Source organism: Ambystoma mexicanum, chromosome 1p (assembly GCF_040938575.1).
Source record: "Ambystoma mexicanum isolate Mex_15411 chromosome 1p, UKY_AmexF1_1, whole genome shotgun sequence".
NCBI classification, from domain to species: domain Eukaryota; kingdom Metazoa; phylum Chordata; class Amphibia; order Caudata; family Ambystomatidae; genus Ambystoma; species Ambystoma mexicanum.
In genome coordinates, this window is record NC_090921.1 from 957,823,142 (window position 1) to 957,847,368 (window position 24,227).

General features: G+C 44.0%; 1 long non-coding RNA gene across 1 annotated transcript in view; it reads right to left on the reverse strand.

Moving 5' to 3' along the window:
• Window positions 1–405: 405 nt before the first annotated feature.
• The window catches only part of LOC138582313 (uncharacterized), a 50,801-nt gene continuing 26,979 nt past the window's right edge, over window positions 406–24,227 (reverse strand). The window contains exon 2 of the long non-coding RNA XR_011305003.1: window positions 406–564. This is a non-coding gene — a long non-coding RNA (uncharacterized lncRNA). The remainder of the gene's footprint in view (window positions 565–24,227) is intronic.

Below are 24,227 nucleotides of genomic sequence, written 5' to 3' on the forward strand. Positions count from 1 at the left end.
CTTCACATGTGTGTATTTTTATTTTTATTTGGTTCCCCTATTCCTTTTAATAGACCCATGTCATAAGGGCCTATGGCTCACAGGACACTTGACACTCTCTGCAATCTTCTGAAATTATGCTAAGTGCTGCCGCATTTTTATCATTCGTTGAGGGATTTCCCCTCTATATTTTTATCCAGTATGTGGTGCTCATAAAAACACCACTTCATCATTTGTTTAATCTTCTCTAACTTTTTTAAAACTATCCTGTTACTTTTCCTTTTATACATACCATGTTATTTTTTTCCTTTGCCTCGGTCCCCTTACAATAAATACCATAATCCACAGATGTCAAAGCGTGCCGTGCTGACATCCACAGGGTGTCTTCCCCCTGACAAAATGGGGGCACACTGCAGATTCACTTACCCTGTCACTTCTCCTGGGCCTCTCCCCATCTCTGTTAGCATAAGCCTGGGTTCTTGTCCCTGAAAGATATTTAGGATCCCTTCAAAGTGGTCACCATGTGTAAAGGAAGTCCCTCTGCACCTCATCAGCTTCTGACAACTGTAGACTTTGACACTGGTACTGGAACAAAGAAACAAACACCCGGGTATAGGTTCACAGTCATCTTTAATACAATTTCACATAGATACACTGAAAGGCACACAGAGCTCCTCAATCAGCTTGCTTATATAGGCCTTTTTCAATGACACAATACTTTAATGCACATTCAGGTTTCATATCTTATTGGTCCACTTACCCAAAAATAAACCCCTTCTTGTCTCTGATTGGGTGGCTTATCTGTCACTCATAAAGGCCGTATTAGCTCACTTTGGCAAGGATTGGTTCACTGACACATACACTGATAAGCTTATTTTAGACCCAGCTGAACACAATTACACATCTTATAAATCCTGGCAAGAACCAGTGCATATCTACTTCTCGAGGTGCTGCCAAGCTCACTTGGTAGCTCATATCGTGAAAAACTCCATGAGCTCATTTAATTGCCTGCCAACTAACGCAGCTGATCTGTACTAATTGGTAACTTTCCTTGCCTTTATCTGATTTACTATCAATCATGTCTGCTTTCTCTGCCAACATTTCTAAATATACCATCCTAGACATACTTTATCTTACAGTGAACTGCTGTCAAAGAATATTCACCATCAGCATGATACAGGCTTTTTGACACCTGGTCCCACAACACATTTTTGTATTTGGAATCCATTTTAGAAATATTCTCAGTCTTTTCAGCCTCCCTACTAAATGGTGAGTTAAATTACTTTTGAGCATAACTCATTTTCAATCCAGTCTCCATAATATATTTTTACATATTCATGGTGTGCGTGTAATACCCAAGGCACCATTCACTTCCTGGGTCATTCTGCCCAAAAAAATATATGTTGCCCCACAGTCACCTTTCACCTAAAAATGGTAGCGCCACAATTCTAATTTTTGCAATACTGGAACCATTGATCAGCCTATTATGTTATCTGTGTCCAGATTGAGGGGGTAGGGGATCTGGTACCCTTATACACCCTGATCGTAATCTCCTCCCATGTGACCAGGGAATGGCAGCTAGTATCCAATCCTGACCCTGGGGGCAGCTATATGACAGAGGATCACATTGGAGGAGACGCAGCATCTGAGAAGATGTCATGGTATCATTGGATGAAACATTGTATCTCCCATTTGCTCATGAAGAAAACCCCTTGATACCCTGTCCTACTGCCATGCATCTATAACCCCCTTTAGGGAATATCGAGAAACCTTTTGCCAAAACCCTTTAGTCCAAACTTCAAAGAGGAAGAAAGGAATGATACAGAGCAGAAGGAGCCTCAAGCTCAATGAACGTGCTAGTTGTTTCAAAAACAAACTCTAGTAAGCTGCTGTTTCTGAGAAGTCATTGTACCTTTCTGTGAGGTGTTTGGAACCTGGAAATACAGACCAGTGTGGCGGTGCCAAGGTGCTAGCCAGCAAGGAGGCAGAGGAACGTTGCGTGAGCAGGACTTGCGGCAGACATGCCAGGAACTGAGAGAAGAGTCCTGGGTGTTCGGCAACCAGAGAAAGCAACATTTCACCTACAGGGACCAGAGCGAAGGCAGTTATATCGAAGTGAAGCCGCAAGCGGAACCGTAATGTGCTTTAGCGCCATGAACCATTTGTTGTGCTAGATTGAATTACCATGAAAATACTTTGGACTCAATAACCTGCACAGACTCAAAGAAGATGCTAAAATACTGCTTTATTCTCAAGAAATAAAGTAAGGTGAATATACACTCATCACCTCGACTCATGCAGGATCACACTGATTTTTCAGTCATGCATAGTTTATATAATGCTAGATGCGTCATTTATGATGTTATCCTATGTGGCACATTTCAAAAACCTATATAGGGGTGGGATTGGATTAGGGGATCATCTCTACATATAGAAAATGTGTGTTTTAGTCCCTCATTGGTGGTCTCTTTTCTGTGAGACACACCCTGAGCTGCTTCTAATGACATGGCATACGGCAATTGTCACAGTAGAAAATATGGCAGAGGACTAATATTCTGCAACATTGTATGAAAAAGCACTTGGCAGGCTATTCGAATTGGATGGCAACCCAAATCCAACCTTGGAAATTCAGCTTGTTAGCAGCACCTCCATAGAAACGAAACCCAGCTGGTTGGAGATACGTCAGCTCTTCCTTTGTTTCCCAATTAGGCCTCCCTCTTTCATCAGGAGTCCTAATGCCAGTGTCTTCTCTTTGAAAGTTGACCTTGCCAGTCTGCACAGTCTCTGGACATCCGAGGGAGTTGAGGTACACAGCTATCTTAGCTCCAGGTCTAATGAATAGCCCTTCTTTGCGAGCTTGTCATCACATGTTGCAAGACCATGAACCTGTCTATATCGATGGTGCTTTTAATCCTATTTGATTCAACTTAGCTGGGTGCAGTTCTCCTTTTGTCATTAAGAGACTTGCTGACTCTATCCCATTTTGAATGTATGCCTTTTAATCAACCAATATTGGCATCAGGAAATGGTCATGTTCCTCCTAATCTTTACAAAATATGCTCCTGTGTATGGTCTGCTCGTAGACTCCTTTCTGTTTTTTCTTCATCTCTCAAAATAGCATACTTGGTTCAAAGTCAATGTACTCCCCTATTTTGCAAGGAAAACAGCTTCTGCATTGCCTCTCCATGTTTAATATCCTGGGTTCGTGTTTTTGAGGTAACTGGGTTGATTGACATGAGCCATCGTCCATCTTGCTCTGATGGTAGTCCTGAACGTTGAATATATAGCTCTCCTAGGCAAGCTTCTATGCATTCTTTCTACCTTGCGTTTCAGCGTATTTAGTTACTGACCAGGGGGTCACTTCATTCTTCTTTGCATTAGCAAATACTGCATCATGGAGTGCATGATTCTCCTACTGTTTCAGATACATCATTATTCTTAAGTATTTTCATAACGTTTTCAGCAAAGGGTCATATTTCTTCTTTCGGACATTCTTTTGCTGTTATAAGACTTTGTTTAATGTACATCCATGTCGTGCACCATTTTATTCATGGCTGCTTTTCGACAACTCATCAAGGGACATCCTTCTTGGTAGGTTTTCTCCACTGTTTCAACATGAGGGTATCTTCTGAATGGCTGCGTGAGTGCATATTGTTTTTCATACAATCGACGTGGTATGGACATGTACATGGGTTCCCAATTTTAGCTCCTCGTCTGTTACTCCAATAGGGTAGGAGTGAGAGGGCTTTGACTAGAGAGAATGCGTCTACTTGCTCCTCTAGAGGAATGATGTGCAAACAGTCCAGAGTGGAAAGCAGGCGGCAAAGCTTAGCCATGTAAGTGCGAACAGGACTGAAGACGCGACACAGAGCCGATGAGTCAACCCAAGCAAAGTGTGGTCCCCGGGCATTTCAGTGACCGTGCCAAACACAATTTGTAAACAGAGACTTTATATGAGTGTATGGAATGCAGATATAAGGGAACCCCAGAGCGAAGGTTGAAACAACCAGATATGCAAAACTAAAGAAGGCATATGCAATTGTGGAAGTAAAAGAGCAACTGTTCACTGTGACTATAAGAAGTCCTGCCAGGTGATTAAACCAGGCAGGTACAAGTGCACGAGAAGTCCTGGCAGGAGAGTAAACAAGGCAGTCACAAGTGCATATGAAGTCCTGGCAGGGGAGTATACCATACAGTTCCATATCTACAGGTAGTCCCAAAAAATGACTCTGTTTGTTGAACAAAAGAAGGAACCTTTGGAAGAAGGAAGTACAAGGCTAAGTAGCTTTGTAACTAACAGGATTGTTGCGGGTCAAGAAAGATATGAAGAACTGTTAGACCAAGACTTGTTGGCATAGTGCTGAAGAATCTTTCAGGCTGAAGTGCGGTTTCAAGCCGGACTAGACAGAATTGTTGCCTCTCATCAGAGATCTATATTGCCACATGGGATATTACAGCCATGTAAGGAAGGGGAAGATATGGAGAATTTCTGTTCTCAACTTTGAAAGATTGGCACATCAGTTTCATAGGGAAGTTGAGCTGAACACCTGTTACCTGGCCCCCTTCTTAAAAGGAGAATAGCAAAACTCCTTTCAGCTATTAAATCCTTTGGTGACAGCCACGTTTGATGCAATACAAGAAGGATTGCTAAAGAGAGTGGGTCAAAAAGACAATTTCTCTAAACAAAAATGTAGAACTATTAGTCTGAACCCAGATGAAACCCTTGTGGAACTAGGGACCAGAGTACAAAACACTATAAATCTATGGTTGGGAAAAAAATCATTACCAGAAGTACTGGAGATACTTACCATAGAACAGTTTGCAAACTCATTACCCCCGTATTTACAAACATCAGTTCTCCTACTTTATTATATGAAGCCAATAAACATTTAAATACCCATCATAGAAGTGAAGAACCCAGAAAACAACACAGATGATTTTCATATCCCCCTTTGCCTACCAAGGATAGCAACCAAGACAGTTCCTTTGAACCCATAGTGAAAGACCTAGCAAGGGGAGAAAGAAAGCCTATGATAACCAGAGAAAAGGGGGAGGTGAAACCAAGAGAAGGACGAACCCCAAGAACCATCTCCATAGTATGCTTCTTTTGTGGGCAATCTGGACATTTTTCTCGACAGTGTCCTTTTAATAAGAAAGAAGAACCCATGTAGATTGGTTATATGGTGGTAAAAGATTGGAAGGAAAATGACTTCCCTGAAGAAGATATTGAGTCTGCAAGCAATTTCTTTTGTACAAGTACCCCATTTAAAACCCAAACCTCCACTATAGTAAACCGGGTACCGGTTAAAGCCCTCATCGATTCATGGACTAAATAGATAGCCCTAAGGTCTGACTTGATATCAACCAGAGACCTTAGAAGGGGAACTCCAATAAACATTTCCTGTGTTCATGGATAGGAGCAGATATATCATAACACCCCAGTTACCATCCGAGTTCAAGTGGAGTCCACAGAGATTAATACTACTGTTTTTCTGGTGTTACCGGAAGAAACAAGAAACTGACGTTCCCAGCTTTCAGACCATACAAACATTTTTCAATGAGACACCCTCCCCTTTTGAATCTTGGAAAGAAGATGGTTTTACTTCAGAAGGCCCTATTTGGAAGTGGGAATCCAAGGGCAGAGAATGCCTCCCTGAAAAAGGGGGGGCTGCTAAGCAACATCAAGTTGGTAACCCTTATGTGGGAAGCTGGTCTTAATGGGAAGGGTATGTGATGAATCCAATGGAGTCATCACAGATTCCCCGGAGGAAACCTCCTCCGATATGGCCAAAGGGCGGCAGATGCTGCCTGATCCTGACCCTCAGGGCGGCTGTATGAGGGAGGATCACATTCAAGGAGACACCCATGGGGAGATTTCGTGGCTTCATTGGATGGTAAATGGTATACCCCATTTGCCCATGAAGAAAACCCCTTTATAGCCAATACCCTCATGGACTACTGCCGTGCATCTATACCCTCCTGTAGGGAAAATAGAGAAAACCTTTCCAACAAACCTTTCCAAAAACCCTTTAGTCTAAACTTCCATCCCCGATCTAAAAAGTAAAAGCTCCAAAACTACCTTTTACAGTTCTGATTCCCCTCCATACAGAAGTGGCTCATCCTTTGGAACCATTGAAAGTGATTTCCCAAGTAATCTACATCAGTTAACATAAATGGACTCCATTTTCCACACACACTCAAGTACTGGGATGAGGTGGAAGAAAGAAACGATGCAGAGCAGAAGGAGTCTCTAGCTCAATGAGTGTACTAGTTGTTTGCACAGGACATTTAAAGATCGAAAACAACCTCCAGAAAGCTGCTGTTTGGGAGAAGTGATCGTACCACTCTGTGGACCATGTGGACCCTGGAAACACGGACTGGTCTGATGGCGCCAAGGAGCTCGCCAGCAAGGAGCCAGAGGAACGTTGCGTGAACAGGACCTGCTGCAGACATGCCAGGAACCGAGCGAAGATTCTTGGTCATTTGCCAACTAGAGAAAGCAGCGTTTCACCTACCGGGACCTGAAGAAAAGGCAGGCATGCTGCAGCAAAGCCGCAAGAGGAACTGGAATGATGCGCAAGCAGTCCAGAGTGGAAATTAAGTGGGAAAGCTTTGCTGCATAAGCGCCAAAGGCACCAAAGATACCACACAGAACCAGAGAGTCAACACAAGCAAAGTAGGGACCCCGGGGGATTTCAGCGACTGTGCCAAACACAGTTTGTAAACTTTAGAACCACAGAAATAAAGCAAACCAAAATGGCATCTTGCAAATACAAGCCCGCGCCATATATGAGTGCATGGAATGCAGATATGGGGAACCCCAGAGTGAAGGTTGAAACAACCAGATATACAAAACCAAAGAAGATACATGCAATTGTGAAAGTAAAAGAGGAACTTTTACCTATGAAAACAAGAAGCCCTAGCAGGCGAGTAAACCAGGCAGCTCTAAGTGCTTGAGAAGTCCTTGCAGGGGAGTATACCAGGCAGTTGCAAATCTACAGGAAGCCCCAAGAAAGCACTGTTTCTTGAACAAAAGAAGGAACTGCAAGGGGTCATAAATGTGAGGCGGACAACTTTGTGAACATTTTTCAAAAGATTCCATTTTATTAACTAAAAATGTTGGATAAACGCCTCATTATCCCTACCCTGATGATAAGTTCCCTGCCTATGAAAATAAACTAAAGGACACACACTAACAAAAGGTTTCTGTCCCTCAAACATGTACATGCAACAACTGAACAAGGTAATATATGGCAGCTCAAATATAACTGTCTGATGCTTTCTGGCCCCTGAAGCTTGAGCCACTCCCTAGCCACTCACTTGTCAAAAACCTGGGGGTCATACTCTCTTCGTCTCTCTCTCTTCTCCCCCAGTTGAGTGCGGTGGGTCAGGCTGTTCACTTCAAACTCTGTGTATTGCCTAGGGTCCTTCCTTTTCTCCCTGCCTCTCTTTGCCTGATTGTCATGTAGATGAGCAACTGTATACCTCTGCAGGAGACCACGCCCCCCTCCCTCCCATATGTTGGAAGCATGAGACCATGCCGTGTTTGACATCTGCCATTGAGCCAACAGCAGCGTGTGTTCGAAAGAAGATACCCATTAAGACAACTGTACCAAATGTATCCCTGAAGTGATGACAACCTAAGGGAGGAACTCCCTGAAGGAATATGAAAAAGAGCAAAGAAAGAAGCTAGTGACATCACAAGAGACATATATGACGTTCCGAGATACTGGCTGAAGAGGATGTATGGATCCTACAGAAACTAATAAGGAAGTAAAGAGTCAAGTGAACTTTTAAAAACAAAGAAGAAAATTACACGTGCAGGAAGTGCTACAGAAAATCAACCGTTCAATAATTGTACAGACGCTGCACTGCAAGGTAGACTAAGTCATCATAGAAGCTGGATATACGTAGTAAATGGAATGCGGGCGAACTCGCCATTGTACAGAAGCTGGACATCGGTCTCATGAATTTAGTAATCCAAGACCCATGAAGAGGGAAGGGCAAAAACTGTGTCGCAGCAAGAATAAGCAGAATCATGGAGCTGCATGTTGAGGTTGTCTGGCCTGGAGTCAAGACTGAAGCAGCCAAGGTGCGCTATCTATTCTGCAAAGGAGCGAACATGCGGAGGATGAATCATCCCGTTAAGGTGCAAAGAAAGAACACCAAGAGTGCCAAGTTGTATTCATTTAGAGCATTTAAACCCTGCAAAATGGACCAAATCGTGGTCTCCTGTCACGTGGGCCAAGGATGGAAATAGAGTTCGAACTTGGAGTTCCTGAACACTGATAGTGAGTGCTCTCACTCCCATGTATTCTAAAGACAAGGATACTTTTATAAGGCCAAATTCAAAGACAATCTTCATGGCAGAAGGCATGGGCGATGAGAGATGCCGAGCTAATTGGGTGGGAGGTAGTATCATACCCCATTTCCATGCACCTGGGTCTGGGCTTAAGTGCTGCTAAACAAACCGAATGTCCCAGACATGGCACAAGCGTGCCAAACAATTGTAGTAGTACATGTATTGAAGGGCCTTATAGTTTTAAAACCAATGAGAAACTGTGTATCTAATGTTTCTGAAGATTACTTGTTTTAGAGGTAAGCACATGTTGTCCACCTGATAGTGGACAGCCAATCACAATCCTAGTAGTTCCCATAGAATGTATACTTAGAGGTTCCACTTAGCCATTCCCGACCCTAGATAGGTTTTTTATTATTTGCCATGTAGTATGATATCACCTCTGACATATTTTTGATATAAAAGCTATTGTTTGTGAAAAGATCACTGAGAGAACCTGAGCATACGTCCATTGATGTTCGTTGTAAACTCCCTGTTTTAGATAATTGTTAATAAAAGAGTACTTTGCTATATTCCTGAGTTGGTTTGGTTATTTGGACTCAGAATTATTCTGTATGATCCCATCCATTACATATGAATGTTCCTAAAGGGCCCTAAACTCACTTGGTAGTGGTGCAGATGTTTTAAAGATCCAAACTAGTTCTGCCCCAGAGTTTCAGACGATCAGGCATCCTCCGCCATTAGCTGGAAGAATGCACAGTTTCCTTTGTAGAGCGGTCGAATAGAAATAAACTTGCAAGAAGAACCGAGACGGTGGGTAGGTCCCCCTTTGAAGAAATCCGTGCTCGGTTTCCACAGGCGCTCTGCGGATGGAAGGAAAAGTGGTCGGATTGAAAGAGGAGTTGATACCGAAGGTCTTGAGTTGATTAACGAATGGTAAGTAGACTAAGGGGAATGGCAATATAAAGGGACGGGATTGTGATCATTTTGAGGAACGGGAAATATTGTGGAGATAAGAGAGACCGCATAGGAGTCCTAATTCAAGGGAATTAGAAGGAGACATTTCAAACTCTAACAGGAGTAGAAATAGAGAAAAACGCACAGGCCAGGACCGTGTAAGATGATGTCTCAAACCTTGCACAGGGTAAAGTAAAGGCAAGAGAAGAGGTGATCACAATGTTTTATAATGTGTAATGTTTGACTAGTCTAAATGTTGTTTGTTAAGTAAATTATCGAGGAGGATAGAATTATGAAGAGTTGAAAATTAACAGTGACTAAAGATAAAGTTTTCAAGATGATTGGTGCCAATCAAAAGAATAGATAGGTCATTGAAAGAAGTGGATTGAGCAGCGATTGATGGTGCTTGCTCATATTTGTTGTTTTTAAACGTTAGAAGTGGTGATTTAATAAAGGCAAAAGGTTTATTTAATGATCTGGTAAGTATTGACAGTCAATTGAGGCTTGTCATTATGGGGGATACTCATCTCATGCACCTATGCAAGAAACTGCAAAAACATGCGCCGGAGCTCAAACAGTACAGTGCAGAATTGGTAAAGGGCACTGCAGATAAAATGTTCATGCCATGGCCACAAGGTGGATCATTGTCAAAAGCTATATTGCAAAACCTGACCACATACTTGCACGCCGTGTACACAGGGAAGAAATTCGAGAAAAGATTAGCAATTTTAGAACTTTGGAAGATGTACCAAGAGGAAAAAGAAGATCCGCCACCTGAGGAGTGGATGCTTAATCAGCATAAGGGAGAAGGCATTGAGCCCTCAGCATCCCCTTACCTTGTCTAAAGTAAAGAGTGTTGCTACGGAAGAAATAGGAGTTTATCCTTTAAAGGAACTGAAAGTAGCGACAGGGTATAGTAATCCGATATATGAACCCCCTGCTTACAGTAGTGCCGATAGTCCAGAAGAGAATAAAAGAAAGGAAGATATTTGTAAATTTTACAAGATAAGGAAGAAAGACACGAACGGTTGAATTTGTTGACAGATATAGACAGAGAAATCAAGAGATGAAAAGGAGAAAAAGATAAGGCTGACGAGGAAGCACTCGTACAAAACGAATGGATGGGAGGCCAGATATTACTCAAGATAGATGGTAATATTATCGAGGAAGTTAGGCAAAGAGAAGATAAGGACAAACAAGAAAGGAAGGATAAGGAATGAGAGAGGCGATTAAAGGATGATGAGGAGAGAAGGAAAAGTAGGAATCAATGAGAACAGATATATCAGGAGGAGCAAGAGAAAGACAAAAAACGGGCAGAAGAACAAAGAAAGTACGATAATAAACAAAGAGCTATACAAGAAAGGGACAGAAAGGAAAGAAAGAGAGAATGGGAAGAAGCACAAAGGTTGAGATAAAAGATTACAGAGACAAAGGGAAGAAGAGGAAAGATGGCAAGGAGGGAAGAACGAAGGCAGGAGAAAGAAAGAGTTAGAAGAGATGCGAGAAAGCAAAGGGAAGTAGATGAAGAAATAGAACAAAACAGAAGTTAGCGAGGTTCGGATACCAGTCTTATTTGAAAAGAACACATTAGGCTGAGCCCAGAAATACAATGATAGAGAGAGATAGATGGTCTCCCAATAAAGGAGAAGACGCTTGAAGCACCTAGAGCAATGCTAGATGAGGAAAGGTATGATATGGAAACCATTGGAGAAAGGATCGATAAGGCCTACCAGCAATTAAGACGAGATAGCGAGCATGGAACTCGAGAGAACGATGATCGATCCCCAGTATCTCAATCATGAATTGTGGAGGGAAATTTGTTTAGTGTTGTACGCAGAGCATTGTCCTTAATTAGATTAGATTTATACCAAGAAGGAGAGGATAGTCACACCAGCTGGGGTTTAGCAATATCAGACGAAGGAATAGAGTTCAATCTTAGGGCAGAAGGAGGGAGCCCGCAAATGGATGAGGAGGTGTGATGGTCCGATCTGGCACATCCTAAAGAAAGAACACCAGATCCCATATCATACCCGAGTTTCCCCAAAGACGATTGTGAAGTGAGAAGGGAAAGTCTCCACCATATGTAAGCAGGTTAAGTCAATTGCCAGCAAGGAGACAGACAGGGACGATTATCCCTGCCATGGATAGACAAATAGTGGGATCTGACTATGGGATGGGGTTCACACAGTTCCCCTTATTAGAGAAGGGGTAACAAGACTGCAATACATTCCATTGGCCACAGATGGACAAGGATACTTTAAAATGCAAGCTCCCTAGTTTGACTTCGGGGGCTGGGAAATGGATATACGAATTAGAGAAAATGACAGGAGGAAATATGCTGGCCAGAGGGGACATAAAAGGTCTCCTGGCAGCCATACTTTCTGAAAGGGCTGATGACATATGGAGGAGAGGGATATTCAAGTGTGACTGCACAAAAGCCAGCGCATGTTGGAGCGCCATTTAATAATTGCAGGGCAGATGTTTGGAGGGCTCTCATGGTACAATATACTGAGGCATCGGATCTGGGTGCAATTATGACACGAAAAATGAAAGAAGATGAAGACCCTATTGCTTACATTCAGGATATTCAGGAGAAATGGCAGCTTGAAACTTACGAGCTATGGGAAAAGACTGGCATTATTTTACCATATTTTATGTCAGGGGTTTCCTGAACCAGTACAGAGGCAGATGAAAAAACAAGTGGGGATGGAAGCAAAGCCATGGGCTGATACAGTTGACAATAGTACACCATTGTCGGTTATTACAAGAGAAAAACAAGAAGAAAGATGAAAATAGAAAAGTTGAGGAAGCCAAGTTAGTAAAGAAAACATTTCAAAATTTGCCATAGAATGGGCAGTGTTGACAAGTGGAGAAGGATTGGGAATGCAGGAAGCAATAGGGACATTGCAGGCAAATAATTTGCACACGATGGGCCAAAGTGGGTGTGGGTTTACGACATGAGGCAGAGGTATGGGTTATAGGGGAAAAGGAGGCAGATTTCAGTATCACCAAGGTGGGTTTCAAAACACACAGAACAAGAACCAGAGTGCGCAGGGAGGATATAACCAAGGCAAGTTTACCAGAAGGTCTCCTCCAGTATGTTGGAATTGTGTAATGACAGGACATATTGCGCGCGTATGCGAGAGCTGAGAGAATGTACAAAATGGCCAGTTCTCCAGAGGGGGTACAGCTTATCCACCACCATACAGCACACAGACCAGAGAGGGCTTTGCCCAATAGCACACATCTTATTAGGCTAGAGCATCGCAAGTACAGCAGGTGCTACAGCAGGGACAAGTGCAAATGTATCCACCCCAGGGGCAGTCACAACAGGCCCCTATGCAGACACAGCAATATGCAAATACAGGGCAAGCACTAACACCTAGAACAGGTTGTGTCACTGTGGTAGGAGGACATCCTTTCACAAGGATGGGGATGAGCTTGCATCCGCAATAGGACAGCTCACAGGGTGACTTGCGGTGTTCAGTACTATCTGTGACACCAGACCCCCAAGAGGAACCAAGGGTTGATGTGACGATAGGAAGCAAATCTTTTTCTTTTCATGTAGACACTGGGACAACTTGTTCACGTATAAGGGAGGGAAAGTATCCAATGTCAGGTATTGCCATGAATGCACAAGGGTTCTCTGGAGCTACGAGTCTAGTTCATTTTACTGATACATTACCGGTCTCCATAGGAGAATGTGACATGTCCGTCCCATTATTGTATTCATGAGAGACACCAGTTAACATTTTAGGAAGCAATCTAATGACAAAACTCAGGGCCTGTTTCATGGAAGTGTTTTGTAATGGCGTAATCCCATAGGAAAACATTCCATGAATCAGGCCCTTAATATGATGATTTCATTTACTGATCAAGGAATAGTGTGCTCCACTCCAGGAATACACTATTTAAATGTGGGAAAGTTCATACTGGCATTCACAGGGCAAATGGCTCTTTGAGGCGTTCCAGTAGATCCTGTGATTTTTCTTTATGGAGTAAGCATTTTGCTGACATGCCTACCTGGTCTGGTAGGAAAGATTGTGAGGATAGCTAATGAGTTTTTATTTAAACCACACATACCTATGGATGAGGAAGGTGGAGAGAATATTCCCATAGAGTTGGAAGCAGTTGTAGTATGAAGAAAAATGGCAATGCTCGAAGGAACAGATGATGAGTGTAGACCATGGAGAACAGTGACAGCCTTTGAGGAGGGGTACAGACTGACTGACATAACCAATGATGATATGTTCAGGGAATACCAAAGTAATGACAAAGTGGTGTTCCTCATGAACATTACATATTGGATAAGGATAGAAAAAAGGGAAGTCCCACAGAGAATGGCGATAATGTGGCAACAAGCAGAATTTTTTCAGTAGGATCTTGAAAAGGTGCTGAGTGCCCTATGGACCACAGGCCCCTATGACGTAGGTTTATTGAAAGGGATTTTACCCCGAGCAAAACATTACCCCATGTCTCGAGAAGCCGATGAGGATATATTTTAGACTATTTCAGCACGGTCAGGGGATTGTGGTGCAATCAGAATACTGCAGTGTATCTGATTAAAAAATCTAAAGGAGGGACGTGGAGATTTATCCAGGATTTGAGACCTCTTAACCAGATTGTAGATGCTGAGTTTCCTTTAGTTCCTAATCTGGTGACAATATTGTGCAGTATCCCAGTAGAAGCTCAGTACCTTACGGTGATCGATTAGAAAAATGCGTTTTTCTCGATCCCGTTGCACAAGGACTCACAAGACTTTACTTCCTTTACGTTTTGTCAAAAAAGACTCAAACATACTTGTTTGCCTCAAAGGTACTGTGCTTCCCCATCAATCTTTAACAGAGTTTTACAGATGGATCTAGGCAATATTGATCTTAAGAGTACGGTGATACAACACGTAGATATCCTATTGATTTGCAGTAAAACACAGTATGAGTGAAGGCAAAAATTCTGTCCAATTGATGACTGTTTTAGCAGACAAAGGATATAATGTGGACAAGGAAAAATTACAGTATTGTCAGGGGGAAGTGTTGCAGATAGGTCAGTTAATTTCACATGAAGGAAAGAAAGTGACACCTGAAAGAGCTGAGACAATTATGAAAAAACCAAAACCGAATACAGTGAGACAACATATTCTGGGTTTATGCAATTATATTACAGCCTGGGTGTTTGATTACAGCACGTACATAAAGCCACTTCTGCAAGCATTAAAGAAAGCACAAGTTGCTAAGGCAAAAACAGAATGGCCGAAGAAATGGAGGAAGGTTTTGAGGAGTTGAAAAAAGCAATTTGCACAGCCTCTGTTTTAGAGATTTCCAATTATGGCGAGGAATTTTATATGTTTTCACACACAGATGGGACATTCATGGCAGCAGTACTTACACAAAGAATAACCTTGGAGTATAAACCTTTGGCAGATAACAGTGGGATTTAAGACCCAGCTATCAGAGGACACTCCCTTGCGAACAATCTTTGTCAGCTGCCGCGTTTGCAATTGAGAAGTCCACAAGTATTGCCATGGGCTGTTCTATAACCCTTTACGTGGAGCATGCTCTATTTGCCCTTCCAGAGAAACCCAAGGGCACATTAACATCCCAAAGAGCTTCAGCTTACGAGATAATGATTTCTAATCCAACAATTAAAATTGTAAAATGTAAAATAGTAAACCCTCAGTGATATTTCCCTCATGCAGGCCTCCCTGGGCCTCCTACAAATGCCTGCGTGAGGTACACCGCCCTCCATTTGGGGTGGGGTGGAGAGGGCCACCAAAAATGTATGTGTGGCACCGGCCCCCCAGTGGGGTGGGGCAGTAAGGTTTGGGCACCCTGGGCCAGATGGGCATACCAGTGTGCCCCTCTGCACCAAGGCAAGTTTGGTAAACAAAGAAAAAATTAGAAAATGGCAAGTTGCACTTTAGGGGGGCTGAGGAGCACCCTACACTGCCTGGGAATTGTGTAATGTGAAGTGGGGGGCACCTCTACACCCGAATCCCAATTGGAGGGAGCAGCACATCTCATGCATCCCTCCCTGGGGGCAGATATGGGGAGGGCTGTCCTTCACTCCTCCCTGGGGTCAGGTGTCCCTTCCTAGGAGCAAATATCTGCCCCCAGGCAGGGCTACATGACATGGCCCCATTCCATTATGGGTGGGGGGGATGGGGTCACCACCGCATCCCATTAGAAAATTTCCATTCGGTTTGGGGTGCCCCACAGCCCCCCTAAAATGCGGTCCACCATTTTCACTTTTTTCCTTTGATAACCCAACTTCCCTTGGCACAGAGGGGCACATTGGTGTGCCAATCTGGCCGCAGGGTGCCCAAACCTTACTGCCCCACACACTGGGGGGCCTGTCCCACAATCTTGGGTGGCCCTCTTCCCTCCCACCCCAAAAAGAGGGTATACCTCACACAGCCGTTTGTAGGAGGCCCAGGGAGGCCTGCATGAGGTGCCCCCACCATCCATTTGGGATGAGGGGGGAGAGGGCCACGTAAAATTGTGGGACAGGCCCCCCCAGTGGGTGGGGCAGTAAGGTTTGGGCACCCTGGGGCCAGATTGGCACACCAATGTGCCCCTCTGCGCCAAGGCAATTTTCGTAAACAAAGAAAAAATGGAAAATTATACACTACACTTTAGGGTGGGCTGAGGGGCACCCTAAACCGCCAGGTAATTTTCTAATGTAATGGGGGTGACCCTCTCCCCCCACACCAAATGCAGGGGGCATCTCATTCAGCCCTCCTACCTGGGGGCAGATAAGAGGGGGGCATCTCATGCAGCCCTCCATGGGGTCAGATGCCCCTTCCTAGGAGCAGATATCTTCCCCCAGGGAGGGCTACAAGAGGTGCGCCCATTTCCCCTTGGGGTGAGGGGGAGAGGGCCATCCCCCTTTTCCGTAAAATAAATCCCTGGTGGGTAGTGTCCCCTCACTCCCACCCAACATTCCCTTTTTTCATTTTGCCCCCTTCCCTGGGGACAGGTGATCAGCCATCTGCCCCGAGGGGGGGCCCTAACCTGCAGGCCCCATCCTTTGGGGGCCTGCACACTTATTGCTGGTGCCCCCCTCCAATTGGATGGGGGTCACCTCATGTACTCCTGCCTGGAGCCATAAATCTGCCCCCAGGGAGGGCTACAAGGGGTGGCCCCCTTTCCACTTGGTGTGGGAGTGGCAGGGCCACCACCCTTTCAGAGGGGCAACAAAAATCACTGGTGTCTAGCCCCCCCTACCCCCACGCTCCATCCCAGTTGATTTCTTTTTTTTTTTTAATTTGGCCCCTTCCCTGGGGTCAGATGATCAGCCATCTGCCCACAGGATTCAGCACATATGTGCCCCCATGCTTTGGGACTGAGGGGGGGAAGGCTGCTTACTGTAAGCAGCCCCCACTCTTCCCCACATTCAAAGACATCCCTGGTGTCTAGAGGGCATTGCTGGGCGCTGATTGAGTGCTCTGCACTGATCCGCGCCCAGCAATGCTTTCACAAAAGGTGTCGTTGGAAAGGGGAGAATACAGCCGGAGATCAAGGAGGAGAAAGGTGGAGACTCACCTTTTATATTCACTGCAGCAGCCTGAGATACCTCGTCCTTGGCACTTAAGGGGTTAAGATCCGATAATGGGTCACATTTTGTCAATGAGCTATTTGAACAAATAGGGATTTTATTATGTATAAAGCACAAGTTTTCTTCTGTGTATTACCCACAAGTGAATGGGATATGTGAGAGACTCAACGGCCTCCTCAAAGAGAACATTGCCAAGATTAAATTGACTTTGAAAAAGGATGGCTGTATTTTCTACCCCTGGCCTTATATGCGCTTCGGAATCAGCCAGGTTCGGACCAGCAACTTACCCCGCACAAGCTAGTAACAGGGCGTCAAATGAGATCACCCCTTACACCTCTGTCCGTATTAGGAGAAAAGCCCAGAGTGTAGCCAAACCTCTAGGTGATGCATGATTATTTGACATGTATGACGACCAGTATTTCCTTAATTTCAGATCAAGGCAAACATCAGGGCGAATGTCTAGGAACACAGAATAGGATAATTTAGTGACCAATCAGAGTTAACTATTACCACCACCTAAGTTATATGTTAGGGACCTGATTCTGATAAAAACTTCACCCGGACGTGGCATGAGCATTGATTTAATGGCCCATTCCTTGTTGAGGAAGTTTCCCTTCTGCTGTTAAGGCTTCAGGAAGACGAGCTTGGTTGCATCTGAACGACGTGAAGATTTATAAAGGCGAGACCCTCCCTCCCACCGTTGCTGATCCAGAAGCAAGACAAGAAGTAGAATTTCCACGTGTGCAGACCCGATTGATGACTAAGAAGAAGGACGATAAAGCAACATGTGATAATACACATACTTTATTTGGATTGGAATTCAATAGACACTCCTTATATATTATAGTAGGAGTGCAAGGACTTGCAGAGAAATTCCAGAGGTTGAAATTAACTTTTAGAAATATATTGAATCAGTGAATAATGCATCAGAATTATGCCTAAATATCAGTTCTTGATCAGAAACTGGAAGAGAGATCAACATCCAGATTCATTTTGTGGAGAATATCTGTTTTAAGTGATAAAATACATGATACCTGCCAATAGTTATGTTCATCGGCTTGTGGTTGCTGTTTTTGTGTTCATACTTCAATCTTACCCTGCTCTTGTTCAAAGAGATGTTAATATTCACACTTTTTTACAGGATCCTAAAAACGGTCTGGTGATAAGAAGACTCCTCATTGCTATAATTAAACAAATTGTACAGTTGCAAATGTAAAGGAAACTCATTTGACTGTATTAAAAATGATTAACGAAGAAGACAACACAATTATAGAGAGATCACAAGTTCAGCAAGCAGTGGGATGGCACGAGAAATGGTTGTCCAGATTTCTATGCATAATATATATTTGCATGATTGTTCTCATTATCTTTTTGTTCCTTGTTTTTCACTGTCTCTATTATTTTAATGGTTCTATCGAAGAAAGAGTTCCTATGATTCTCCCCACTATGAGTATGAATGATGACAATTTCCTTGATCTCTATGGGTATGTTAGGAGACATGAAAGAGATGCAGAGGAAAATAATGAAGGGATAAATACCTATCTAGATAGTTCAGCTCACTTGGAGAATAACATGTGGTATCAACACATGAAAAACGTGGGGGAAAGAGCATCTGATGAGAGTTGCTTTGTCTGCTCTCTCATCCCCTATGCCATGAATACTGTAAGGACTTTCATTTTGAAGGAGGCATCAGCATACGATGCAAAATGCCTCAGCCATCTTGCAGCATGTACTACTCAAGGACAGTTCCAAGGAAGCTGGATGAGCTTGCGATGGAGATCAAGACGGTCCTTTCCATACCAGGATGACTATATCAAGACCATACGAATGGAGAAGGAGCCTGGATGGACAGACAAAATGTTTGTGTATCCTGCTGCAGGACAGGATGAGGTGATCGTTGATAAAATGAAGAGAATGACTGTTCTGATGTGACGGAAACAGCAGGATTGCAGGGATGTTCGGAACAAACACAGCTATTGTTCTATGGGCGAGTACATGCCAAGAAGGGATGGGAAGAAGTGGTGATGTCCTGTGCATCTTATCTGCTGAAAACAAAATACGTACAAGAAGTGCACAGAGTGAATCATGGATGCTTAAAGTCATGGGCCAAGCACTTCAAGTTACTGACATGGGTAGAAGACGAATCAGGCCCAGTAGTTGTAATTCCATTGGTTAATGAGACACTAATGTGTCTGAAGCCATGGAAAGAACCATGTGGGATATAACAAGGAATGCAAAACCACAAATGACGTGCCTGGAATGAAAAAAGGGACAGCTGTCCTTATGGATTGATATTGGGCTTGTGGATCTAGAGCCTAAATGAAGTTGCCCAGGAATTGGGGCAGAGTGTGTTCCCTGGTGCTCATCCATGTTCCAGCATTAGTGATTCCTCAGAATGACCTAAACATTGATGAATTTCCAAAAGTGGATGACCATTTGAGAAAAAGACGATCACTTGAACTCCGACGGACGAAAATAGAAAATTATTTCTCAGCCAAGTCAATAACAGCATATGAAACTATTCCTGAAGAGCACAAGTTGTTCAGTAAGACTGCTATGATAATGAAAGCTATATTTATGCCTGGAATTCAAACAGTGGCAAACACCAAATGGTTGCAAATCACCAGATGGGAGCTTCTGCAGACAATGAATGCTACCATAAAGGGATTCAACGCCATTTAAGAAGAGTGATACGATTGATGACCCTCCAGAATAGATATGGCCTTGATATGATCACAGTGATGGAAGGAGGAGTTTGCGCCAAAATCGGGCCATCGTGTTGCACATTTAAACCTTCTCATGATGACCAGAATGGGACCTTGGCAGAGGCTATATCGATGTTGACAGAACTGCATACCAAGATGGAAGAAGAGACAGAGGACATTGAAAATGACGGTTGGTTTACCTCCTCGTTTTCATGGATTCCTCAGTGGCTGGTGAATCTATTGAAGGTTCTTGGAGTAATACTGGTGCTAGTAATGTTTCTATTCTGTATAGTCAGGATGGTGATTATGCAAGAAAATGGCAAAGAAGGTAGTAGGAATGAAGGACATAAATAATGTCAAAAATTAACCAAACGCCAAGGAGCTGACTGATGATGCTGTCAGAAAATACATAAAGACTAGCATTGTGGCGCATGAGGGAACAAAGTTTCTGTATCCAAAGAATCATGAACAGTACATGGGATGATGGATGTATTGTACCCCAAATGGACAATGTAACTACATGACCTTGAGTGTAGATGACCATGTCAAATCAGCAGGCACCCTGAGAGGGGTGATGAAGATATGGACACCTAAGAAACACTTCTTCAAGAGAAAACACCGGGATGTAGAAACACTTAAGGAGGTGGTTGAGAAATCAACCAGAGGGGGAAATGTAGAGGAGCAGCTGTATAGCTCTGCAGGAGATCCTGCCCCCTTCCTCCTATATGTTGGAGACATGAGGCCGAGTGTGTTTGAAAGAAGATACCCATTGATACAACCTTACCGAATGTATCCCTGAAGTGATGACAACCTAATGAAGGAACACCCTGAAGGAATATGAGAAGCAAAGAAAAGAAGTTAGTGACGTCATATAAAGTATCTATGATGTGCTGAGATACTGACTGAAGAGGATGTATAGATCCTAAAGAAACTAATGACGAAGTAAAGAATCAAGTGAACTTTTAAATGCAAAGAAGAAGATTATTTGTGCACAAAGTGCTGCAGAAAATCAACCTTTCAATAAATATACAGATGCTGACATGCAACGAAGATTAAGTCATCATAGAAGCTGGCTATACGTAGTGAATAGACTCAGGCAAAACCGCCATTGTAGAGAAGGTGGACACGGGTCTCATGAATTTAGTGGGCCAGGACCCATCAAGTGGGAAGGGAAAAATGTGTCGCAGCAAGAATAAGCAGAATTGTGGAGCTGCAAGATGAGGTTGTCTGGCCTGGAGTCAAGACTGAAGCAGCCAAGGTCAACTATCTATTGAAGAAATGAGCGAACGTGCAAAGGATGAATCATCCCTTCTTAAAGTGGCAAGAAAGAACACCAAGAGTGCCAAGTTTATTTCATTTAGAGCATTTAAAACCTGCTAAATTGACCAAATTGTGGTCTCCTGTCACGTGAGCAAGGAGGAAAATAGAGTTCAAACTTGAAGTCCTAGTCTCGATAGTGAGTGCTCTCACTCCTGTGCATTCTCAAAGACAAGGATACTTTTGCAAGGCCAAGTATGAAGACAATCGTCATGGCAGAAGGCATGGGTGATGAGAGATGCTGGGCTAATTGGGTGGGGAGGTAGTGTCATGCCCCATCTCCTTGCACCTAGGTCTGGGTTTATGTGCTGCTAAATGAACTGAATGTACCAGACATGGCATAAAGGTGCCAACCAATTATATTAGTCCATATAACAGAGGTCCTTATAGTTTGAAGACCATGAGAAACTGTATCTAATGAAGAGGAATAGGCAAATTCACCCCCTCCTCCTATAAGGTACATGACACGGAAGAAGAACAGGAGATACCGTGATCACACATATTATTTCGAACAATTCCTAGTGCTCCAATGTTCGATCAGTATGTTGAGAGGCACCCACTCAGTCAGCCCTACAGACTAGGAGTGGTACAAACCTTACCCAGAGTGGACGGAGATCCTCAGGCTGTAATTTACAAGACTTCAATTGACAGTATTGATTAAAACGCCAAGAAGCCACGCTACTGACGTCGTTAGAGACACCACGACATAGCAGCGCTAGACAGGAAGCACACGTGCCACCCGCACATCGGGACACAAACACACACTAGAATACACGAAGAACACGAGCATGCAGTTCTATATGTTAGAGGAGAAATACATATACATACAGTCATTGCTTTATTATTTTGTCATTAGCTTGAACGCAGCAACACAGAAACCGCAAGAAGCAAGAGATCCTGAGTAAAGCTTGCAGATGTTTGTATGCAAATAACCTTATGGAACTCTAGGAGCACCCATGGGACATGGCAGAACCACATGTGACTAACATATGGAGAATATAGAACAGCACAAACATGTAGAAGTCATGCTATGGCTTAGGAAAAACACAGCAGGCCACAAGCCTCTCAGTAAGAGCTGAGCTGAAATTTGGCTGAACAGAGAGTGATGGTGTGAGACAGGGCCCATTGCCAAGGCCACCAGATACAAGTGACAATACATTCCCTGAATGACAGTAACACCAGCTGCAGTAAATGCAAATAATTACTCATAATTACTCATAATTCAGAGCTGCAGAAGCTCCAAATTGTGGTCTCCGAACACGTGACCCGGCCGACTCAGATGATGAATCAAAACCAGCACTGGGAAAGAGGAGCGATCTCACGCCACCAGACAGAGGCTTGCAACTAAGATGTTACAACATAAGATAAGTGTTGCATGATGTGAACGGGCACTCCCATAGACTATGGTGGTACACACAAGTTACAATGCAGACACGTAGTCGTTCTTATTACCTTCAGAAGGAACACTGAGACCTGAGAAACATTTCGGATCCCAGGCCTGGGGACGTCAGGTCTAGCCAACCACAGTTCAGTATCCTAGGGGTGGGTAGCAACGGGCAAGAACTAATGGTAAGACCCTCACACTGCAACATTGTTTAGAGATAGTAATTCGGGGAAGGAAAAGGTCATCCACCTGACATGCGATGGCCAGTAGAGTAACTCATGTATGGGACTATATAGGTTATTAGGCTCCTGACAGCCAATCCCAGATGGCGATAGGTTTTCTGGAGTAGAGCCCAGGTTCTGATGTCATTATGATGGAATTAGGATACAAAACTGGCCTGCGGGCCAGGAGATGTTGAGATGTTGTTGGATTTGTTCGATCCTTGTACTGATCCCTGCTGGTTTTGGCTGTGATAAACCACAGTTTGAACTTGCTGTTTGGCTGGGTCTATGTTCCTTTTGGGGAAAGGTTTTGGGCCTTCCGTGAGTCCGCAAACTCCTAATAACCCTCAAATCTACCCGGGAGTTTGTCCCCAACAATTTGGTAGCCAGAGGATGGTTTGCTGCATCAGCCCGCCACTAAGTCGACTTCTTCGCCGCCGAACCTGAGAGGCTGCGGGACCCTCTCATATTTTCAAGAAAGACAGGAAAATGTGTGCCCGTTTAAAGGTAGTCAGGAGCCATTTGGAAATCATCCTGCCCGAGATCAGTGAGTTGTCCAAGCAGACCGGGATGGGGAGGCGAGTGCCTTGACAGGGAGCCGGCAGCCAAGCAGTACCAGTGCAACACAGAATGTAAGTATTGATCCAGACTGACAGCAATTGTGGGTGTGAGGGAGGGTGTTGTAACGCTCACCTGATTCCCGTAGAGGCGCCGGTCTTGACTGGGCGTATACCGTATCTTCAAAGGTGATGTGTAACACACGGCTGGCTCTTTGGGCTGGACCTCTGTGCACTGTATGTCTGACTGGAAGGGTAAGATGTCTGCAGATAGAAAATATGGGATTAAGGAACTGGGTTATTGAATGTCTCTCTCTTCTTCCCTTTCTCTTCTCCTGTAGAACCCCAAAGGTTAACGCTCTCACCTTAGGTAAGTGAACGCCGTGCTCTCCATCTGCCTCGGGGCAGGGTGCTGTAACCAGTTTCTTCATTGGATAAGGGGAGCAGGCCTCTTGACTTCAGAGGACTGCTGTCCGTCGTTTACTGCACGAACGGTAAGTTTCGAGTAATTCTAATGTCTTTAAAGTCTTTAGTAATGATGTTTCTTGTTTTGCAGGGTTCCGGCGATGGCGGATGACGGGCTGAAGTGAGTTGAAGATGGAGCCCGTGTGATGAATAGAAGCGCCTGGAAGCACGTAAGTAAGCGCTTGTTGCCTGCTTCACGATGCGCTCTAACTGTCTTTTTATTTTGCAGGTACAAGTTCGGAGCGGCTGCAGGGTGCCAGAATACCCACTGGGTTAGATGTGGAAAGGAGTAATGGCACGTGAGTATTAAAGTTCCCCAATGTCTTTAAACGCACCTTGTTTTGTCTTTCAGATGCGGGATGCAGCGCCGAAGGCCTCCGGAGCGCACGAAGAGTAGGTAAGCCTTTGTCTTTCAGATGCCAGAATGCAGCGCGAGGCGTTGGTGACAGCCGATGGACCAGGTAAGTGAAGAGCTGTCACTGAAGACCGTAATGCTAACCTGTTCTTTCTTGTCTTTATAGGTGTTGCTGAAGACTGGATTCAGGATGGTAAGCCTTTTTCCTTAGGCCCAGGATCAGATGCAGAAGACACGATGAGCGTTCTGCTGCAGAGGATGCAGAATAACGCAAAGCAAGATTCATCCATCGGGTGTGGTTTAAATAGCCTCCTGTAGTGCTTGGGTGTCTCCTTCCACAGCCACGCCTAGGTAAGAAAAGAGTTCCTGCTTTCCAGAAGAGTTCCAGTGTTATGAATCTAGGGAGTGGCTCCTGCCCCACCCAACAGGAAAAG